Below are 24,519 nucleotides of genomic sequence, written 5' to 3' on the forward strand. Positions count from 1 at the left end.
GGGCTCTCCTTCTTTCCCCCTCTCTCCACGTGGTCATGGTTGGCCTCCACTCTCTCTCTACTCACTCTCTCTACTCTCTCTCTGCCTTTCTCTACTTCCACTATACCACTAAATCCCAACCTCTACCCTGAATAAACTCAATTCTATACCATGCCTGTGTGCGTGTGGTCCCTCAGGGGGAAGAAGTGCTTGGGCACAAGCCCACCTGGGCACCCCTTCCTCCACAGCACCATGCCACACTCCCTTAACCTCCATTCTCTCTTCCTAAGCCTCATTTTTTAACTCTCCAACAAGGAGGCTGTTTTGAGGACTGGATGAGATAACAGTTTGAAATTACCTGAGCTAGGCTTAGAAACACAGGAATTGGATGTAAATGTGGATGTGGCTCTTAATTCTAACCTGTCTCTTTGCAGGAAATGTCCTGGACTCCCTCAGCATAAAATGCTCACTAAGACAGCCAGGAAAACACAGCCAGAAGAGAGAACAAACATGCCAGGCACTGAGGGAGAGGAGAGACACAGGCAAACGTGAAGAACATGGGCTGCTTCTACAGAGCCACAGAGAACTGCATTTCATTTTGGAGTTCTCATTAACTTTTGATGCCTGTGAGTGTGTGTGTGTGTGTGTGTGTGTGTGTGTGTGTGTGTGTGTCTATCTGGAATGTCCCACTTCCTTGTCTAAAAATCAAATTCATTCTTTGGTGTCTGAAATATAGTTCTTGCTCAACTCTTCATTTTTTCCTTATTTCTGTCAGGAGCGAGGACCATTTGTTCTGAAGTCTAGACAGACAGACAAGGAGGTCATGAGGCAACCTCCAGAGACTTGTGCTTGCTTATCGTGGGGATTCTGGGAAGTCCCTTCTGAACCAGATTTGGGGATCCTGACTGAAGCCCTTTGGTGACTTCCACTTATTTCTTCCTGCTCAACTAGATACTGATTTAGACACCCCTCACCCAAATGTTATCTCTCAAGTTCAGAACATATGCTACACACCAGACCAGCCATTTTCCCTAGAACCTGGAAACTTTCCCAGACAGGAAAGGGATTAGCAAGCCTAAATCTATCTTCCTGCTTATTTTTATTTATTGCAAATTCATTAGATGACCCTCTGACTTTAAGGGCTTTTTGATACAGGAAATATTTAAACACTTGTCACACAGAAGTTAAAGGTAAAAAATGCCAATGGCAGCTCACACTACATGTATGTGCTGTTCAGACATAGACTCATTTGTCTCATTTGTTAGAGTTCAGAATTGTGACGTGACCACCATGCCACATGGGCGGTTTTCCTGTTCAACTCAGGACCGTCATTGCTGCAGTTATATATTCATACAGATTGATAGAATCACCTAGGGACAAGCCTCTGGGCATGCCCATGAGACATTATTTAGATTACATTAACTGAGAGGAGGATCTACTGAGATGGAGTTCTGGGTTGAATAAAAAGGAGTGAGCTAAGGTCCAGCCTTCATTGCTCTCTCCTTCCTGACTGTGGACGCTATGGGAGCAGCTGTTCCACTTGCATCCTTCCACCATGGCTTCCCTGTCATGTGGACTTCCTCTCTGCCTGTAGGCTAAAATAAACCCTTCCTTCCTTATGTCACTTAAAGAAGTTGCTTTGGTCCTGTTGCAGCCATCAGCAACAACACATTAATACAAACAGGATCTTTAACCGAACCCGTCAATGAGGAAATACAAATAGGGATCTTGTTGAACTGTTGCTGTTTTCTGACAATGGATGCCTTCAAAGACAAGGGGGAGATGCTGTGGCCCCAAAAGATGAATGTTTATGCTCACTTCATTTCTTCCAAAAGGGTGATTCCATGAATATAGATCGACTTTTTTCTTCATTGTCTCAGATCTCTGAGCTAGCCTCAACTGATTTCCCTTTCCCATACCATTAATGAAAGTGACTAGCTCATACAATGACCTCTTACCGGTGGGTGTTTCTCTTACTGCTCATGGAGGGGGATTGCTCTATTTTTGCCAGTCACTTAAGCATATAGAGATGTTCAGAGATGAAGAAGTAGTAGAGGTCCTGGGTCTCAGATACTTAGTCTGCACTCCTTATATTCTGTCACAGTAGCTAGGATCGCAGGGGTTTCGTGAAAGACTCAGCAATTACTGAGAACCTCAGGCTTCTGTCTGAACCTGTCAGGACCCATGACCCATCATGCACAGAGGTCCTGCTGAGCCGTGGCAGTGAGACCCATCCATCTCTCCTTATTCCAGTGACCATGGCAACTCCTGTGAACCATTGCTGCTTGGATGCACAGGAAGTCCACAGGACCCAGTTCAGGGAACACACAGAATATATAGTTTCATTAAGATAAAAGGAGGTTTCTGTGACGTATACTTAGAGGGACCCATCTGTGTGTGTCTGTGAGAATTTGTGTATAGGTACATATAAAGCCAGAGGTCCACCTTAGGGGTCATTTCTCAAATATCATCTATCTTATTTTCTGAGATAAGGTCTGTCAGTGGTCTGCAATGTGCCGAGCAGGCTAGGCTAGATAGCCAACAAGCCCAGAGATCTGCCTGCCTCAGACTTCCTAGTTCTGTGGTTACAGGCATGCATATCTGGGCCTGGCTTTTTTTAATTTATTTATTTTTTATTTATTTATTTTTTTACAGGAGTTCTGAAACTCCAACTCAGGTCCTCATGCTTTCAAGGCAAGTGGTTTACTAATGGAGCCATCTCCCCAGCCCCCTTCCCCCAACTCGGACCTTTCTAGGCTGATTCTACCTGGTGATTGTGGAGCCATCTAAGGACTAGGACCAACCATACCATGCCCTATAAATGACCAAGCTCGATATGAGGATCGTAAGAGACTTATTTCATGCTTTGTCACACCACACCAGTCTGTCCAAGAGATCCTCTCCTGGCCCAACCACTGTCTACTGGGACTACTTTTGTGTGTGTGTGTTTCTGTTTTTTTTTTTTTTTTTTTTAACATTGTGATCTCAGGGCATCTCTGGGTATACATGGTTCAGAACTTAGATTTGCACCAGGTCAACCTAACTATAACCATGCCATCTAACTATTGACCAGCCCAGGTAAATACTACGTTTCAAATACTGAATGCGTTCCATGCACCAGACCAATGGCTTTTCTCTGAGTGGGTCTCTTATTTAGTCATGACTGCATCCTATCAAGTAAGTACAATCCTCAATTCGCACACGAGGAAATTGAAGTTCAGAGAGAATAGAGAGGCCCTTCCCAAGCACATAGTTAGTGGAATGGACACATCAGCAATCTGCCCCTAAGCTCCTGCTCATTACGGTTTTGCTGTGCAGGCTCTTGGACCTTCTCCAATGTGCGGCCAGCCTCCAGAAAGAGACACCGGCATGGTCAGGGTGGTCCAAGGTCATCTTTATGGTCAAGGCCATTCAACACCAACGTGTCACTGTGCATGAGAAGGGGCTCTTTTCATTAACAAATCACAGATCTATGAGATTTCAGAACTGACATTCTCACTGGGGCCTCAATATTACACATAAGCAATTAATGACATTTTAACCAGGTTGGGGGGGGGTGTGAGTGTCTGTGACTGGCACAGGAACCACAGGAAAATCAGTAGAACTCACACAGTCCTTTTTTAAGGTTATAGACAGAGTGGGGTTGGGGTGATAGGGGACAGTCAATGAACTGGAACTTTCTGAAACCCAGGGACTAGGTGGGGTTCTGACCCTCTTGGGGGTTAGGATTCTGTAGAAATCTATGCTGATTTTAAGGCTTGACTTACCCAGCACTTAGGACCTCAACCACTTTCCAGGTCTCCTGAATAATTCTGAACCTGAGGCAGCAGGCAATCACTGCTCAAGCAGTTTATCTCTGAACCCAAGAAAAAGGGAGGCCCACAGTAGTCATCTTGAACTTTAAACCTACTTATACCATCAAGAAAAATCAAAGCATTGGTGGTTCAGTGGTAGAATTCTCGCCTGCCACACGGGAGGCCCGGATTCGATTCCCAGCCAATGCACTTACAAAACCTTCTGGTGGGCATGGTGACAGAAGCCTTTAATCCTAGCACTTGGGAGGCAGAGGCAGGCAGATTTCTGAGTTCGAGGCCAGCCTGGTCCACAGAGTGAGTTCCAGGACAGCCTGAGCTACACAGAGAAACCCTGTCTCAAAAAACCAAAACAACAACAACAAAATCAGATTACTTGTGTGGCCTGGGAGTGTAGCTCAGTGGCAGAGCAGCAGCCTAGCATGCAGGAGGCCCTAGGCTCAACCCCCAGCACTACAGGTAAAACAAAGTCAAAGTCTTTGCTATACAAAGCCGTGCTGTGCCCTTCACTAGGTCTGCCTGTGCACAGATGTGATTCTATTAAGAATTCATTCTCATTCTCTACAGTTTACTTAGTCCCAGTGGCAACATGCCAGGAGACAATTTCTATTCCCTTATAAAATGAAGGACTCTGTGGTGCTAGGAAGTATGGTGACAGAAGTATTACATACAGTCAAGCCATCTGTAACCTTGGAAGTGAGGACTTCCAAGAAGAGCCAGCTAGTCTTGCTTCTTCCAGGGTCCTCAGGTAATTCTGGCTTTATTTTATTTGAGGTAGGGTCACATGTGGCCCAGGATGGACAAAAACTTCATATGTAGATGAGGCTGGCATTAGGTTTCTGATTCTCCTGCCTCAACCTCTGATGTGCTGGGACATAAACAGGCTATGCCAGGTTTATGCCTGGGACTTCCCGGACACTCTACTAAAGCCAGTAATTTGGATTATTCCTTTTAATAGTTTCCCATAAAACAAGGGTGTTGTCATGCAGACCATCCCCCCAGTTTGCCCAACTTATATCACGTTCTTTGACTGAAAATAATATTTTCCAACCCCTGTTTGGGGCTGAAGAGATAGATCAGTGGTTAAGAGCACTTTCTGCTCTTGCAGATGACCTGGATTTGATTTCTAGCACCAAAGAAGGCGTTGGTCACAATCTTCTGTAACTCTAGTTACAGGGGACCTAAAACTCTCTTCTGGCTTCTATAGTCCTTAGGTGTACATACATGCAGGCAAAACACTCAGTCATACACATAAAATAAAAATAAAATGAAAACCCTTTGAGTCTCAGACTTGAGAGGACTCTGCTTGGACCATCAGTACCCTTTATTGAGGAGGTCACATTTTGAGGACAAAACCACAATCATAATTGCCTTCAGAAGCTGTCTTCATGCTACATAGTAAATACCAGCCCAGAATTTTGGAACCAAGTAAAAGCTGTATTGATCTAACAGCCACTGGTCTCTTAGACCAGGTTCATCTTAGTGTTAATTCACCCTCTCCCTATCCAGACTGCATTTCATCTCTCCCCTGATAAAGAACATCCCGAAAGTGTCAGAATCATCAGAGTGATCCAGCATAAATCCACGGCTGCTTGCTTCTTTGAGAATCTGCACAGCTGCTGTGAGAGAATTGTTTTTCTTCTTCCCCCTTGGCTGGGTTCTCTCCCCAGCAGCTGCTTTTGTCTTTTGTTCGACTGCCTCCTCCCACTTCCCCTCCCCTAACCACTTACAAAGTTGGGGGCCAGGGCATGCTGGATACAAAGCTGAGCTTGTTACAAATTTGAGTAAATCTGGGCTAATAGCCAAATTTAATTCTAAAGACCCTTTCTAGAGGCTTAGCTTCAACTGGAATCTAGTTATAGGTCCGGCTGTTTCAAGGACACCATGTCCCTATTGCGGAGGGGGAAGGGAGCCAAATTAGCTTTGATTGGCTACTGTGTTTTGAAGATTTGATCCATATTTTTAAAATCAACAGTTTCTCAGAACTAGGCTATAAAGAGACTCCTGTGAACTATCAACTTCTAACTAGAAAAATTTTTTACACTCCATGGATATACATATCAATCACATAATTCTATTTTTCAAACTATAACCAAACTAGACCGAGGCAATCTAGCCCTTTTTATGGTATTGGTTGTTTTTGCCACTAATGGGACTTGAGCCTAGAACCCCATGTGTGGAAGTCAAGAGTTCTACTATCAAGTGATTTTTTTTTTAATATTTCATTTTGTAGGAAATACCCAACTATTGAACTTCATATTTTGGGAAACAACTCATCAGCAATATCTAGTACTAAAAAATCCAGAGTGTCTCTTGGGAAAGAAAATTTGCCCAAATTCATGTGCCTTTATCCCCAGTGATGAGAATTTCCCACATCAACTCTAAAGACCAATTGTAATAAGCTTTTAAAACGTCATACGGGAGCTAGAGCGACGGCTCAGTGTTTAAGATCTCTTGCTGCTCTTCCAGAAACCCCAGTTCAATTCCCAGCATCCTGAAGTGGACCAAAAGTTGCTGTGACTCTAGGTCTAGGGGATCAGATGTTGTATACTGCCCTCTGACACCCCTCCCCCCCTCACACACACAGGGAGAGAGAGAGAATAAATTCACACAAATGAACACACATACATAAATATCAATTTAAAAAATCTTGAATACTTCAGACATGACTCCTATACTAAGTTGTATCATAAGAGGATTTGAGGTAGAAGAGAAAGGAAGGGTTTAAGACAATCTTACTATGTAGCCTAGGCTGACCTGGAACTCCCTATAACGCCCAGGCTAGTCTTGAACTCAAGTGATCCTCCTTAGCCTCCTGAGAGCTAGGATTTCAGACATGAGTCCCCACAGACACGTTCTGTGGTACTTATGGGGTGATGGGTGGGGAGTACTCTTTTGTGTCCTGAAGTTATCTCCAGAAGTGAGGGACAATGGCCACAAGGGCAAGACGACCAAGTCAAGAATGTGCCTGGCACAATGTTTTACAGTGAACTTCTTGCTGTATAAGTAGAAGTCATTCTGTAAAATGTATAAGTCATTCTGTAAAATGATGACTAAAACTGTAGTCAATAAATAAAGCTAATAGCCAGCAAGTCCCAGTGAGTCTCTTGTCTCTTTGTCTTCATTCCCCTGCCGCTGTAACTGGGGTTATAGGCATGCACATAAGACCCAGTCCAGTTTGTTGCAGAGACGACTGAATCGGAACGCCATTCTAATGAGTACTCTTAACCCATGGTCCTAATGCCCCACAAACTTCCTTATACAAGCTTCACCACAAATAGCAGTGATGCATTGCTGTATATATTCTGTCACCCAGTGATAGGAATTTTTTTTTTTTATCTCCATCACTTTCTTTGTTGTTTGTTTTGAGATGGGGTCTCAAGTAAACCAACGTGGCCTCCAACTCTCTCTGTACCCCAGGATGATCTTGAATGCCAAATCCTCCTGAATCCCAAGTGTTGAGATTCCAAACATGCCACTGTTCCCCACGCCAGCTCCATTATAATCTTGTAAAACTAGTGAATTATATGCAGACTTTCACTGATGTAAACATCACCATGTACCGCTCAGCTCATCATTCACATCCCAGGGAGCTTTTCTGGGAGAAGCTAAGGAACTTGATAGCAGTAGGAAAAGTCACATTTTTAATCTAGGTTGGACTGGCTCAATTCATTTTGTTTGCTTACTTTTGAGGCAGAGTCTCATATAGCCCAGGATAGCCTTGAATTTCTGAACCCCTGATCCTCTTGTCTCCATCTTCCAAGTGATGGCATTACAGATCTGTACCTCTATGTCTGGCTTACTCATCATGTATCCTTAAAATCAGATTCCAATTTAGCCTTGTGAAACTTTAAAATGCGCAGTAACTGAGTATGGTTTAATCCTGTCTTTAATCCTGGCATTTGTGTGAGAGAGAGGCAGACAGATCTCTGTGAGTTCAAGGCCACCTTGGTCTACATAAAAAAATTCTAGAAAAGCTAGAGCTACAGAGAGACCCTGTCTCAAAATAATTACTACTACTACTACTACTACTACGACGACGACGACGACGACGACGACTACTACTACTACTAGATAAAATGGGCTACAAATAGTGTACTCATTTTAAAAGTCAGCAAAACCAAAGTGCTTCTAGGAATATGCTAATAGCTTAACATACTTCTTTCCCTGAGCACTGTGTCAAGTCTGGCTTCCAAGCTTGCTCCCTCTACACAAAATTCTAACAGCTTGGTGAACTGTTTGTCAGCCACTGGCAGCAGTAGAACTCCAAAACCTTTGAGCACTTATATTGAGAGTACACATGAGACCAAAAGAAGCAAATTATGAAAAGGACACACAGAAAGTCAGAAGCATAGGTTATTTGGAACCATTTTAAATGTGCACATAATATTTTCCATATGATGTTTATATTGTAACATGGCACACAAATGATGTCTGTTAGTAAAGCTATTTATGAGAATAGATCCCAAGTTGAATCTATTGACCTCTTCTTTATTTTCCTATGAATCCCAAATGCTCCAAAAACCACAAAATCTTTAATAAAACAAACAGTAGTTTGAAACTATAGATGTGCCCTTAAGTAAACTATCATGATTAGAAGTACCAGTAAGGAGACATACTGACATGACATATTCCCTGATAGTGTATGTATGACATTTATGCCCCAAATATACATCTCACATCATGAGAAAACACTGGACAAATCCAACTTGAGGGACTTGCTCCAAAATTCTTGGTCTGTACCCTTCAAAACAGTGGGGATCAAGGGCTGGGGATGTAGCACATTTGGTAGTATGCTTGCCTACCATTCGTGAGACCCTGAGTTCTGTCCTCAGCATGGCATAAAAGTGGGCAGAGTTTTTGAATACCTATAATCCCAGCACTGAAGAAGGTAGAGGAAGGAGGATCAGAGAAGTCCAAGGTTAGCTTTCGATACCTACTGAGTCTAAGGCCAGACACTGTCCAGTTTTTTTTCTTTCAGTTTCTTGAAATTTTTGTTTTGCTATTTTATTATTATTGTTTTATTTGAGTTGAAGTTGAAATCCATAGAAAGAGTTAAGGAACTATGATGCGATGGAGGCTAAGGGACAACGACAAGTAAATGTCATGTAGGGTACTGCACAGCATGCTGCTACAGAAAGGCCACTGGAAGAAAAGCTAGTGAGGTTTAAACAAACAGCATAGCTTAGTTAACAGCAGTGTACTGGTGCCAATTTGCTTGTTTTAATCACTGAGCTATGGTTATGTAAATGAATGTTAGGGGAAGCTTGGTGAAGAGTTGGTAGCAAGTTTGTGCTGTTTTATAGCATTTCTCTATCTAAAATTATTATTATTACCTTGTTGTTGCTATTGTTATTATTGGCTTGGTTTTTTTTTTCTGTTTTGAGACCAGGGTCCCATGTAGCCCACACTTGCCTTAAATTCCTGACCCTCCTGCTCCCCTATCCCAGGTGTTGGGATTATAGACATACATCATCACTCTTGATTTTTTTCTGCATAAAATTATTTTTGGAGGAAATAGAAATTTTACATGAGTCATGTCTGGTTAAACATACATACAAAAGCCTTATCTTAAAAATGGCTGCTCCAGGAGTATGCAAAATAAAAATGTTCTAACAACCAGGAGGGTTAGCATCAGATTTACTATGCATACAGCTGGTATATAAATATTTGTTAAGTAATGGATACATGGATTATTCCCATTTACTTAGACAGTATTCCCTCGGTAATAAGTTATTTAAACATTTTATTTTTGAACTCTTAGGTTTACACAATTCAAGATGCTACACAGAGTTCTCATATTGTTGACACTTGGCTTCCCCTACGAACATGTACCCCATTGGTTACTTCTATAATGACTTACTACTCTGCTGCCTATCTTAGTAAGATCTTTATTCTGAAAAGGACGAAGACCAACTTGATGCTAATCATATCTTTGCTTTGTTTTGTTTTTAAGCCAGGGTCTCATGTATCCCAGGCTGGCCTCAAACTCACCAAGTAACTGAGAATGACCATGAGTTTCTAATCCTCTTACCTCTACCTACTGAGGACTGGCATTACAAGGGTGCACCACCATACCCATTTTATGCAGGGCTGGGGATTAAACCCAGTGCTTTGTGCATGCTAGACAAGCACTGTGCAACTGAACTGCATCTACAGCCCATGTTTTTGTGGTTTATAATCACAGAGCTGAGAGTGGGCCAGGAGTTTCAGTTTCCACAATCATCTAATTATCACCATAATGGAATGAAATGGGTACCTTTTCTTATTCCTGCTAAATAAATGGAGGAGGAGAATGAAGCTCAGAGAGGTTATCAAATATATCTCAGATCATCCTGGAGGAAATAAGGAAACCAGCGTCAACCCTGCCACTAACTGTCAGTGAATCCAACCCTCGATGCAGCTGTTTGAATAAGCTGTGCACACCATGGGCATGTTCAATTGGTTTTATTTCAAGTAACCAAACAGCTTTTTCTTTCTTCCTCTCAGATTTCCCTTTAGTTCTGTGCATCTTTCCTTCTAACTTGTCAGTGTTGCTTCTAGCACCTGGTAGCCAATGTCTACTCCTTCCAGCCTAAAGGCATCATTCCTGGGTTATGACTCATTTGCTAGGCTTGATTCCTAATCACTGACCAAAATGTAGACCTGGGCCAGGAGTGTTGGTGCACGTTTATAATCCCAGCCCTGAGGAGGTGGAGGCAGGAAATCAGTCTAGGGTACAAAGAGGGAAACCTTGTCACAAACAAAACAAAACAAACAGATAAAAAAGCAAGGCATGATGTCACATACCTTTAATCCCAGCATTCCCGAGGCAGAGTGGCAAGAGGATCTCTAAGTTTCGGGCCAGCCTGGTCTACAGAGCAAGTTCTAGGAAGGTTGGGTGTTAGTGCTGCTATAGTGGTATAGTTTAGCTGGTAGAGTGCATGCATGAATTCCTGGATTCAATCTCCAGCACTGGATAAATAGAATATGAAGGAGTATGCTAGCTCATACCTGCAATCCCAGCACTCAGGAGGTAGAAGTCAGCTACATAGAGAAGTCAAGCCCAGCCTGGGCTACTCAAATCAATCAACCAAAGATCCTGGACAGCGTTCTGTGAAATCCAGCAGCTACCTCCATCCAGACTGGATGGCAGTCTTTTCATAAACAATGGGCCTCCCTTCAAAAGCAGTCACTCCTCATCACTGGGACAGTCTAGCCCAGTGTACCCAGCAGTATATTACAATCACTTGTCAAGCACCAAATCTCCCAAAGCCCAGGGCAGCATCCTAGAGAGTTACACTTAAATCTCTGTGGGTGGGACCGGAGATTAGGCACTAGCTTTCTCAAAACTCTCCAGGTGAGATTAGTGTATAGCTGGGACACACCTTTCTTTGTTCTAATGCAAAAGAACATCATCAGTCACTACTTCCAAAACAGAGTGGGCACTGAGTCCACTGGCTTAGCACTGACCCTCACTGTCAAGTCAAATCACTGCAGGGGGAAAACAGTGCCAGGCACCTAGAAGGCACTATGAAGCTGTAGGGTGGACCTTCAGCCACCTTCAAGCCAAAAGGAAACAATTTTACCTGACCCATATACCGGCATCACAATATTGCTCTACACAAGGCTGTGGATATGTTCTCTGAGACTTAGAGTCATTAAAGTTCTCGTCCAGAGTCTTTATGACCCCAAGCTAAACCAGAACCCTCTCAACACCTATCCCCAGCCTGTTACTCAAGAGGAGTGCCATTTGGCAATTTTTGGTGTTGTACTTTATTTGGTTGTTCACTCTAGTAGCCTTTAGCCACGTGCGTCCACTGGAGAGTTTAACTGTGTCCAGAGAACAGCATTTCATTTCATTTCAAGTAGCTCAAATTGGAAAGGCTAATGACAGCCATATTGCATAGACAGCTACAGAATCCAAGTGGTTTCTGTCATTTGTGCCCTTTAAAACCACCATTTCAACCAAATTGGAAACAGGCACTGAGAAGTTGCTTTTGCTAAAAAGCATTATATTGCTCATAGGGCAACTAAATGGAGGATGAAAACCTGTCACCTCTGCCTTCATTTTGCACCCATCTCTGACACTTTGGGTCATAACTCTTGCTTGATTCTGCATAAGCATGTTCTTCGAGGAACATATAGCCATGAACTTCACAAAGAATCCTGACAGGAAGGACCTGTTCCCAGCATGGCTGGGACTGCTTAGTGATGCAGATCTCTACCCAATATTCAATTCTTTGAGTCAAAACTCCTGTTACATCCCTGCAAGACACTTTATCTAGTCTACTTTCTAATGTGGTCACAACAAATAGCTCCCCCGTTTCTACTGTGTACCATTCTTTGTTTCCTTCATTGGGATGCCTGGAGTATTGATAGAGCCTAGACTTTTGCCCTAAAAATCTCCAGTCACAAATTCACTTCCCAAAGCAGGTTGTGTTTCTGTGACTGCTCATTAACTCATTTCACACACTATTGAAAGAAAAGCCTACTAAGAGGTTTAGTGGCCTGGCAAAATCAGCAGAGCATGCTCAAGTGACAGTTGGAATATTTGACTTATCCAAATGGAGAGAAGTCAATGAAAATCTCTTGCAAAGAAAAAAAAATCATTTTTGTTGCCCTGCACTCACTGAAAGGGGGAGTCAGTTTTCAAGGAGCTGGAAAGTATGTTGTACTAAAGCAAATGTGAACATTACTCACCAATAGCCAGTCACTTACTTGGCTAACCAAAATCTCGCCTTAAGTTTTGATGTTGAAGATAGTAGCCCAAAGCTCTCCCCAGCCACCAACCACACAGATATTCAGCATTTCCTATTACCCTGTCCTTTTAACAACTGAGAAAACCAATACCAAGACAGGGAAGGCTGAAAAATCTGATCACAGGTTTCATAAACAGTAAATGTAGGAGCAACCCCTCCCCCAAAATATTGCCTTCCTGCTTCTAAAATTCCATTCTGCAAAGTAGTACTTAAACAGAATGTGGCAATTTTTCTTAGTTTTTCCTATTTGTCTGCCACTGAAAAGTATCTACAATTGAACCAACAAAAAAGATCAGTATCTCAAAAAAAAAAAAAAAAAAAAAAAGGAAAAGTTTGTTCTGTTAAAAATACAGAGCTGGTGAGATGGCTCAGTGGCTAAAGGCAGTTGCTGCCAAGTCTGGTAACCTGAGGCCCATCTCCAGTATCTACAAGGTAGGAGAGAATTGAGTCTTTCAAGTTGTCACATGCACCGTCATGTGCAGGCATTGTTATACAGGAATCCTCTCCCCAAAATAAATACTGTAAAAACAATTTATAAGGAATTAAAAAGTATCCATATAAAGAAGTATTTTCTGGCTTTTCATTCAGTTGGAATGAATGAAGCATCCATGAAGCCCTGAGTTCTGTCCTCAGCACTACATAAACCAGGAACGGTGGTACATAGCTGTAATTCCAGCACTCAGGGAGGAAACAGGACTCTCTCTCTCTCTCTCTCTCTCTCTCTCTCTCTCTCTCTCTCTCTCTCTCTCTCTGTAGATTTCCTGTGGTTCTGAGGTTCTGTGCAGGAGACCCTGCCACGCCAAACCAAACGAAACCAAACCAAACTAGTGGTGCCATCAAATTGTATCAACTGAAGCATCTTAGAGGAGATGAGGGCCATAGATATGGGGTCAGAGTCCTTAACTTCAGACACCGGTAGCATGGTGATGTTTCCTAGCTGTGGTCTTAGTTTCTTAGTTGTTAGTTGTGTGGTATGATAAGAATAACAGTGTCTGATCAACAAAAGCTTTTAAAATAGTGCCTACACACAGTAGAGGCTCAGTCTACCCTATCTATATCTATATCTATATCTATATCTATATCTATATCTATATCTATATCTATATCTATGTGTGTGTGTGTGTGTGTGTATACACACACATATATATATATGTGTGTGTGTGGTGTATGTTATATATGTATGATATGTGTACATATAACATATATAAAAATGATGGCTGTTTGTCATAAATGCAATACCATATTAGCACTTGTATTATCTATGTATAATAGCTAAAATATGCTCCTTTCCTAGATGATAGTGGTAGGGGGGCATGATGATATATGTGTAGACATATGTTCATTTCTTAACTGCTATACACACATCTTCTTTCTGTGAGAACCAAGTCGACTCATAACAGTAGCGTCTTTTTGTTCTGACGTCAATACTCTTGTCAAAGCTCATTCTCCTGCATTCATAATATGTCTACTAATTAAGTGCATTGGCCACTTACCCATGTCCCCCCACCAAGGAACTGTGAAAAGCCCAGCAGGAGCCTTAGCTGCTGGGGACCCACCCTCAGCAGGGGAAGGAGACATATGGGCACAGACAGAGCAGGAAGAGCACGGCAGGCAGTAGGCTCTGAGCCTGCCTTGGGAAGCTGCAACTATAATTTTATTTTCCCAGTGACCAAGGGAGCTTGTTTGAGCCACCCAAAAGATGTAAACACAGAAATCCAGACACTGCCAATAAAAGGTTTCCATAACAGCCAGAGTGGAGCAGAGAGAAGCTTGTAAAGGCAGTGAGTCTCTCTCCTATGTGCTGGCCCCAAGTTATTGGAATGGAAATCTAAACAGAGAAGCAAACAAACAAAAGGCAGTTGCCATTGCTTATGTCCAAAGCAGGATATATTTATTTCACCAATATGAACCCATAGCACCACAAAATGATATTCCCTACTTTTCTAAGATGTCAACATCCAGGCTCAGATATTTGCAAAACAGTCTTGTACAAAAGGCAGACCAGTAAGTGCCTGCCACATCAGCCGGTACACTGTCCTGAGGTGGGATCGTTGCTGGGCACCTATTCCAGGCTACTGAATGGAAAAGAATCCAGGAAAAGGATACAGCAATCTTTACTGCTTATATTGATTTGACAAGAATGTGTAAGTTGTTCATAAATTTGTGTGCATTGGAATGAAGCTCTAGCTTAAAGAAGTATTTAAGAGACCTCTGTGACAACAGAGGGGAGCTACGAACCGACAGGCTCAAATGAGGCATTGCGCAGACTCACTTCTGGGAAGTCAGAGGTTTCATGAAGTTAGGGCTTAGGAGCTGAAGATTCCTGTCACAGTCAAGTCCAATAAGTGACTATGTCTATAAGTTTTTAAGAAACACTCTAATAAGGTGGTTTTACTCTGTTAACAATGGCAAGGACATATGGGCAGTAGATTTCTTTAAAAAAAAATTAGACTTGTTTTCAGTGATGGCCATTTAAATCTCTTTAGTGCTTTAATAAATTATTTGTTATTTCGCCAAACTGTATATGATCAAGTGACATGCCTGTTAAATGAAGACTTGGTCACTGGACAAGAACAAATCACATATACAGGTTTCTTTCTTTTGTCTCCCATTGATCAAGCCGTAGATATTTTAAAATCAACTAAATACAGTTTGCTATTCCAAAGTTACAATAGGAATAGTAACATATAGTCTGTCTCCATGATCCCCAAAGATACTTATCATAAGTGATTAATATATACAAATAATTAAATGAATTACTGGATTAGACAGTAACATTTGAGATTGGAATTCATTGAGCATTTGAGTAACGCCTTAATTGGGAGTCAGTTTTCTCCTGCTATGATTTCTGGGAATCAACCTTAGATGGTTAAAGCTTGAGCAGAAAGCACTTTTATGGGCTAATCCTCCTTGCCAACACCTTAATTCATTTTCATATAGCATGACAGTGTCGTGAGGCTTGTGAAAAAGGAAGCACCAAATAATGGAAATAATTCATCAGGTCATCTAGAGCTGCTTACATTTATGGCTGATTCACCTACATGACTTGTGGATTTGATGAGTTTTATTCCCAACCTCCATTTTTTGTAATTGTAGAAGACTATCAATGATAATTTGCTACATTCAGAAATTGCCCTATTGGAAAGGTTGGGTTCTTCCCAGCTTCATATTTCATTTCAGCAGATTGTTCACTTGCAAAATGAACAGCACATAGATACAAGTAAAAAAATTACAATATATAAGAAAACAGAACGGTATATACGCACATGCATGTGGTAGAACTGCAGACCAGTGTTAAAATAGTATTCTATCACCAGGTGAAAACAATTCCTTGAATACGTTTTTCTTGTTTTACATTTACCTCTACCATAATTTCTTCTGTGGGGCCAGCAAGAGAATTCAAAGGGCAAAGGAAGGTACTTGCCTCCAAGGGTGCTAACCTGAGTTCAATCTTAGGGACTTGCATGATGAAAAGAGAGAACTGAACTCCCAAAAGTTGCTCTATGATTTCCAACATGTGTGCCATAGTATGCCCAACCCCCCCCCCCATAAATTAAAAAAACACAAAATAAAAAAATAGAAATAATTTCTCTGCTTGCAAGTGCTTGGGCCACCAAACTGTTAGAATCCACTTCAAAGCAAGGGCTGGCAATGTAAGGTTTATGTGTATAGCCTACATATAAAATTGCCCTTGAGCACTGAATATGTGTCAGAAAAGCTGAGAGGCTGGCTAGGAAAGAAAACTGTGCCTCAAAGAATGCCTTTGATGGCATCAACACAGGTAGAAACATTACCCCCAATGACTGTCCTGCATAGCTGGAGCTTCGGCCTTGGCTGCAGCTTTTCTCTTCAGGTCCTACTATAGTCGGTAGGGTAAAGACTAAACAATAGACAGTTTCTACAGCAATTGTAGCTACAAGAATGGAAGCAGAAAAGATGGACTGGAGATGGGTGTGGGAGGTCAGAAGGCAGTTGTTTTTGCCCTTCTGTTCATTTGTCAGACACAGGCTCTACCTCTATTTCTAGCCTTGAATTCTCTCTGTAGGCCCCGCTGGTATAGAACTCGTGATGCTTCTGCTTCAGTCTCTCTCTTTTTTATTGGATATTTTCTTTATTTAAATTTCAAATGCTATCCCCTTTCCAGGTCTCCCCTTTAGAAACCCCTAACCCACACACTCCCCCTGCTTCTATGAGGGTGCTTCCCCACCCACTCACCCACTCCTATCTTCCCACCCTGGAATTCCCCTACACTAGGACATCAAACTTCCTCAGGTCCAATGGTCTCTCTACCTACTGATATCCAACAAGGTCATTCTCTGCCACATATGCGGCTGGAGCCATGGGTCCCTCCATGTGTAGTCTTTAGTTGGTGGTCCAGTCCCCGGGAGCTCCGTGTGTGTGTCTGTATATGTACAGACACCAGAGCACTTATGTGGAGGTCAGAGGACAACTTGCAGGAGTGGGTTTTCCCCTCCCATCGTGTGGGAGCTGGGGTTTGAACTCAGGTCAGCAGGCTTGGTGGCAAGCACCTTTACCCACTGAGCCCTCTCAACAGCTCATGGATCAACTTTTAATTCTAGGAAATCAAAGTAGAGGTTTCTTTGTTCTTCACTCTCAAAGAAAAATATTATTTTCTTTTATAATAATGTTCATGACTGGTTAATAATTGCATATAAGTAATTAAAAGTCAGAATTTTGAACTGTGCAGACATGTATGTGATAATTCACTTCTTTATGAGCCATTGGCTTGACAAGAGGTATAAATATCATTAGGAATAATTCAACTGCATGGATATGAGCAGTTCTCATTTAATAATTATCTAGAAGTTATATATAATATATAATATAATATATAATATATAATATATAATATATAATATATAATATATAATATATAATATATATAATCCCTTTCAACTAAATATATAGGTAGAGCACTTTCCTATAAATATTACCTATCATGAACTGTGTATACCAACATCAAAACATACAGAAGCATTCATTAACTATAAGTGCAAGAAGAGGGTGAACCCAGCTATAGAGCTTCCTCTGCTTGTCCATGCCTTGTATCCATCCAGACAGGCACTGATCACACTTGAGCAGACAGCACACAGAGAGTAGTGTCTGTAGAGTATAGCCACTAGGATGTAATCTCTTTGTTTCTGCAAAGGAGTTGCAGCAGGAGGTAGAGCTTCCTGTGCCTCTGCAGGACAATATTTGTGAGAGCAGCTCCAGGTCCACAGACAGAAGAACCTAAAACCAGTGTCCTTTGAAAACTGATCAGAATGAGACTATGGCATCATGGGTAATGTTTGAGAGCAAGAATGGGAGGTTGGAGGGAACCTTGGGTCTGAGGATGAGACCATGCCTCCCCCTCCTCTCTTTTAGTAACATGTTGAATGATTGGGCCTTATTTGAATAAACCACCTGAAAAAGCCATTTTTGCTTATTGAAAAGAAAAAGGTCCAAGTATTGTATAATTCATATGCTTCAAGCTAGCAGCTACACCAGCAACAGGAAAAGTCACAGCAACCTGATACTTAAACCAGACATTACAATGTTCATTAGAAACTCTCAATATAAAAAGGTTAAGCCTATTACTTCAAATTAAATGATGAATGAAAAATAATTGGTTTGCTATGGCATTCTACCCTATCTTTCTTGTTGTTGTTGTTACATTAATTATGTGAATGTTAGCTAGAGAAGTTAAATAATACATAAACAAAACACTTATGGTACAAAGGATTTTCTGAAGCTCATTATGACACAGTTTTTCATATGCTATTATGATTTGTAGTCCCCTTGACTTTTTCTTTTAATCATAAAGCATGCCTTGTTGCTGGGCATGGTAGGACATGCCTGGAAACCCAGGGGTTCAGGCCCAGCCTAGTCTACATAAATGCTACTAGGCCACTCTGGGATATATAAGCAGAGGGTCTGAAAAACAGACAAGCCACAGTGCTGTGTTCATAGTCAGAGTCCTGTGAGTACCTAGAGAATGTTCTGAGTTGTTTGGCATTGATACTTGTAAAGAGCAGTGCTTGGGACTGGATCTGTTTCAAGGTGGGGCTTATCCTGAAAGATTCCCTCTGGAAAAGCAAGGTTCCTTTGGCATAACTTTTTCTTTTCTCTTTCCAAGCCCTTCTTTCACTTTTGTGAAAGAAGATTAAAGAGTTTTATAGCAGTCTATAGTGGTTTTGAACAATGTTGAACTTCCAAACCTTTGCTGCCCAGATTACAGATGTGTTTCCACCAAACCCACATTTATGAGGTACTGGGGATCAAACCTAAAGTTTCATGCATGCTAGGCAAGAACTCTACAGACTGAACTACATCCCCCATCCCATTTTCTTTCTTCTTCTTCTTCTTCTTTTTAATATCTCATTTGCTGTGTTAAGACTGGAGAAACTGCCATTCTATTGCAAAGAAGTAATACTTCTGTGTCTGCACGAATCCCTGATGGTTAAAATAAGATGGTAAAAAATAAAAAAAGAAGTTAATTTTCATATTCAAATTTAGACTTCAGCTTAACATATTTGCTTATGTCCTTATTTTTTGGTACTTTGCACAGAAGTTAAGGTCTTGTACATGCTGAACACATGCTTCACCGCTGAGCCATACCTTGAGTCTGTACTTCCATTTTATTTATTTATCCATTGTTTTTACAGCACTGAGGATTGAACCCAGGACCTTACATATCCCAGGGAAGTGCTCTACCATTAAGGAATACCCTTCCTTAGCTTAGATTTCAATTTGACTTATTTTTTTAATTTATTTTTATTTTGCAGTGTTGGAGATGGAGCCCAAGGCCAACAGTACCCTCTGGCAAGTGTTCTACCAGAGATACAGCCACAACCTTCGACTTCAATTTTAAATTGTAAAATATTTACACTATTTTGCATTATAAAGCTACCCGATGGGGGGGGCACATTGCAAAAAAGGGAACCCTGAGAATGGTTTCTTAACACTGTAACCTTTTGAGGTGGCTGAAATCTAAACATGGCTAGGCGTGTATGTGAAGAACCACAGATGGAGAGAGAAAGTATCTATAAGTTTGGTTTGGCTCTTTACTGACCTTAAAACAGTAACAGCACCCTATTTCTAAAAATTGCCTTCCTGTTGCGTGTGGTGGTACACACCTTTAATCCCAGTACTTGGGCAGCAGCGGTAGGTGGATCTTTGAGTTTGAGGCCAGTCTGGTCTACAGAGCAAGCTCCAGGATAACCAGGGCAACACAGAGAAGCCCTTTCTCAAAGACAAACAAAAACTTTCGGGGAGTGGGGAGCCAGAAAGGGGAAATCATTTGAAATGTAAATAAAGAATATATCGAATAAAAAAAAACCAAAAAACAAAAAACAAAAATTCACATTCCCAAGGTTATCTTTTAGGAAAATCACATTTGCAGTTTTCCCTTGAAAGAAAGAAATAAAGTTTGAGGCCTTGTTGAAGACTACAAATATTTCTGTGAAGTGATGGGTGGCAGCCACACACATAATCTCATTTGACGGCTGAATAAGCTGCTTTCAGAAATAAATCAAACTGGTGCTACAGGCCAACTGCTGGCCTCCTCTTTGCAGGGTATGCAGTTATGTAAAATATTCCGGGAGAAGTGTTCCATTAAATTACTTAGGGAAACTAGGTAATCTTGAATGGACCATGAAAATCTCATTTTTTTCACAAGTAGCATCACTTTACTTGGAAGTAATACTTGGACATTGCTGTGATATAATGGAAAATTACCTTTTTTTTTCTTTCTCTTCCAACTGGGAACTACTGATTCTTTTCCGTCCATCCATCACTTGCTGAGATCAGAGGCATGTGGCACCTTTCCCTGCTTTTTGTTTGATTTGTGTGTGCCAGCGTGAGTGTGCATGTGTGTGTGTGTCTGTGTGCATGTATGTCTGTGTGTCTGTGTGTGTGCACATGCACGCTCATGTGTATACATGTACATGACAGTATCATGCTGTATAGCCCAGGCTAGCCTCATACAGTGATCCTCCTGCCTCTATAATTATCTGTTATTATTAGAGATCACTTATAGAGGTCATAAGACAACTTTGTGAAGTTAATTCTTTCCTTCTACCTATAAGTAGATTCTGGGGGACTAAACTCAGGTCGCCTGGCTTAGTGGCAAGCACCTTTCTTCACTGAGTCATTGTGCTGGCTCCCGAATTACTACTATTATTTAGCTGATTACTTTCACTGCCTTTTCTAATTAGTGTTATTTTCACAAGGAACATAGAACCCCTGGTCATAGTGATAGAGAATGAGAATCCAAATCAGCTTTTCTATTAAGAAAGAACTTTGGTGGGCAGCAAGGAATACCCTGAAACTATAGCTGCTTATTTTACAAGTTCTCCAGGAGCCCATGAGTTTTGGAGCCACATGCTAAATGTTAAATTGTCAATTCCACACAATGCTGTTCTTTCGATGAAGGGATCTCATTTAGGAACTCAAAAGACCCTAAAGACAGGGCCTCAAAGTTTAGTCTTTAAGCAGAATATAAGAAGGAACGGGTTTAGGTTGGATATAGACAATTTCCTTCCATTGATGGCTGTACAACAAGGAAGACTATAACATTGTAACATGGACTCCATTAAAAGTAGTCTCTAAGGCTAGAAGTTGTGACACAAAACACAGCCCAACGAGGTCCTGAGAGCCCACAGGCCCGCAACCCCCATTCCCAGAGATCCCAACCCAATTCACTCCAACAAGCATTTCCTGAAGTTCTTTCTCATAGATAAAGAGTGGCAACCTTGGACCTTGCAGGGAGACAGAGGAGACAATATGTTTCTAAAGAAACAATTTCAGGAAGTGGAGAACGAACGCAGTCCGAGCCTGAATGATAAGAGGCAAGATACCTTGGAGAACAAAAAGCCCTGTGTGGGCTGAGGGAGCTGTGGGTGAGGTGCAGAGGAGAGGGTGGGGCCTGATGAGCTGGGGGCCCGGTGGGAGGGATGCGTGGGAGTGAGCACGTTCTAATGCCACCTATTCTTCAGGGACTGGCTGCATTATACCTGTGTGCAGAGGCCTAGACAAGCATGAGGTCAGTCTGGTCTACAAACCGAGTTCCTCTTCTTAAAACAGAAACAAAACCAAAAACCAAAACAAAGCAAGAACAACAAAAAAATAACTTTCAAAGCTAGGTATGGAAACACTTGCATGCCATCCCAACATTTGGAAGGCAAAAGCAGATCAAGAGTTCAAGACCAGACACTGCTGTAGAGTAAGCACTAGACAAGTGGGGGTTACATGAAACTGTCTCAAAAAACAAACAAACAAACAAAAACAAAAAAAACCAAAAACAAACAAACAACAACAACAACAAAAAACCCAAACCAACCAACCAAACTAAAACCAAAACAACTCAAACCCTGAAGTGGTGACAGTGTCACATAGGTATCATATATAGTTCTTCCCCGCAGGCTAGTAGGTGCTCACTCAGAATCATCTTTCCTATGCTGATAATTTCTTCATTTAGTTGACCAAGTTTGCTCATAGCTAGATTTCCTAAAGTCACAAGTGTATGGAAGGGAACCATGACATTCAATGGACTTCAATTTGACCTTATTTGGTTTACTTTTTAAGAAGCTACAAAGACTATGTGGGACCTTAAACTAATGTCAAGAGAAATGAAATCATTATTAGGGAGCATAGCAAAGGTCAAATGTGTACAAATGGGAAGACTCGAGTCATGCAGAATTAGCACATCGGTCAGGACATTCACTGCAGTCCCACTCACAAGTCTCCCAGCGATACTGGTGGAGCATGGGAAACTCATTCTAAAAGCAGAGACCAAGAATAGCTCAGTAAAGAGAAGCCAAAAGAAGAAACTTCTGTGAGATTGCCAGGCTTATTTTAAATGAATAGTAATCAAGGCTGTTTATATTAGCATAGAGATACACTCATACACATATGTGATATATGCATAATATAAAATCAACACAAAAAGGTTGAGTTGCACACTACAGGTGGTTTCTGTATAGAAAATATAAAGTTGTTAAGCCTAACTCTACATAAAATACAAAGGAGTTAAGGGCTGGAAAGTTCTTGATGTGCAAGCATGAGGGCCTGAGTTCAAATCCCCAGCAGACACATAACAAACTGGGCATGAGGTAGTGGGCTGGAGAGATGATTCAATTGTTAAGAGTATTTGGGGTTCTTATAGAGGATCCGGGATTGGTTCCCTGCATTCATATGGTGGCCCTTTCTGTAACTCCAGTTCCAGGAGATGTAACCCCCCTCTTCTGACTTCTGAGTGAACTAGAATCATGTGTAATGTACACACTTACATATATTTAGACACTAGTACAGACACATACCAGTAAGTAAATCTTAAAAGCAACAACAACAACAAAAACTAGGTACGATTTGGACATCTCAAACTCTGATGCTGAGTAAGGAGAACAGATAAGGGGCTTGCCTGATTTTCTTGCTACCAGCCTACCCCCCCACCCCCCCCAGCCCCCCTACCCCCACCCGAGAACCAAACCAAAACCAAGCTAAACTCCAGTAAGCTCTCAGTTCATGAAAGTTCTTCTCATGGAAGAAGGTGGAGAGGGATAGAAGTCTCCTATGACTCTCTGTGTGCTCACACATGCATCTTCACACATCTGCACACAAGTATACACGCAGATATAACACTGATAAACAAGAAAGACAGAAAAAAAATTAAAGTATAAGTTGGTAAAAATCTTTAAAGAAATAGCAGAGGAAAAGAAAAACAGTTTCCTGATCTTAGGGATAAGAATGGTTTTTAAACAAGGCAAGGATAAGAAGCACAAAGTGTAAAGTAGTAAAAGGAAATATTGATAATTGGGGCTCACTGACAATTTAAAAACTCAGTACAGTAAGTGACAACTTGGGCAAAGATAAAGGTGAGTCATATGGAAAAACTGACACTTACCACATCCTTAGCAAAGATTAGGATCCAAAATATATATGAAGACAAACAGGACACAAATGGAAGGCCAAGAACCTAGCCCATACTTTTAACCTCTTTAGGAAAATTCAACATAAAAATCATAAAATACCATTTTATACCTGCCAGGTTTTTAAAAAAAAATTAAGCCATATAATTATACCAAAGTTGAAGGCATGGAGAAGCTAAAATTCTCACATGCTCTTGGTGGAGAATAAATGGGAGTCATCACTTAGAAAGGATGGTGACATGATAACATGTAAGGCAGTTCTGCAGGACAATAACATATCCGTTCTGCTGATGACATCTTTATTATGTTAAAAAAGACAAAACTTCTCACGGAGGGAGGGCAGGCAGCTTATATATGTCCAAATAGCATATGAAGAAGCTATTTGTCAAAGATCATTCTGCATCTATTTGTGTATTTTTAGATGAAAACCAGCATTGTACAGTATTTACTATCAGTTTTTGAAAAATTATGGTTAATCCAGACACATCCTAAGACTTCATCTTCTTCAGGAAACTCATTGGAGAAAGGCCCCCGCCATCTACTGCAGCCTTATATCCTGAAGCCAGAAAGCATCCATATTGATCATTTCCTGAATGATCTAACCTAACAGTTACAGCTTCCTCTCTGTGTGGAGCTGCTCAGCACGCACTTTTCCCCTCTGAAGTACACTCGGGATATATTGTATTCCTAATCTCTTCAGCTCCATCATCTTTTCCCATGCAAACAGCTCATCTCTCTTCAAATATTTTCCAAGTTCTCTCTCTCATGGCTGCTATGATTTTTTTTTTTACCTAAATTAGGAAGTATGAACCCATACTTCATATACTTTCTAATAAATTTCCACAGACAAAGGCTTTGCATAAATGGTTCTAACAGCAATGATATAGAAGCTTCCCTTTCTTCTTGGCAGAAAACATCCCCAGATTTTAAAATAGTATTGTTAATGTTGAGCAAAAGCTGTCAGCATATATACTGTATGATTCAGTCGACATGAAATGTAAAACCAAGTAAAACTATACTACTAGAAATTAGTGATCACCCTTGGTGTGGATAACA

At 41.2% G+C, this 24,519-nt stretch overlaps 1 protein-coding gene and 1 non-coding gene across 2 annotated transcripts in view; one reads left to right on the top strand and one right to left on the bottom strand.

Annotated features, from left to right (window-relative positions):
* Gpm6b (glycoprotein M6B) overlaps positions 1-24,519 on the bottom strand; it is a 146,668-nt gene that overhangs the window by 111,359 nt on the left and 10,790 nt on the right. The gene's annotated exons all lie outside the window — the stretch shown is intronic.
* Positions 3,913-3,983, top strand: Trnag-gcc (transfer RNA glycine (anticodon GCC)). The gene has a single exon. It is a non-coding gene; the product is annotated as a tRNA-Gly (tRNA).

This window comes from Apodemus sylvaticus, chromosome X (genome assembly GCF_947179515.1).
Source record: "Apodemus sylvaticus chromosome X, mApoSyl1.1, whole genome shotgun sequence".
Taxonomy (NCBI): Eukaryota; Metazoa; Chordata; class Mammalia; order Rodentia; family Muridae; genus Apodemus; species Apodemus sylvaticus.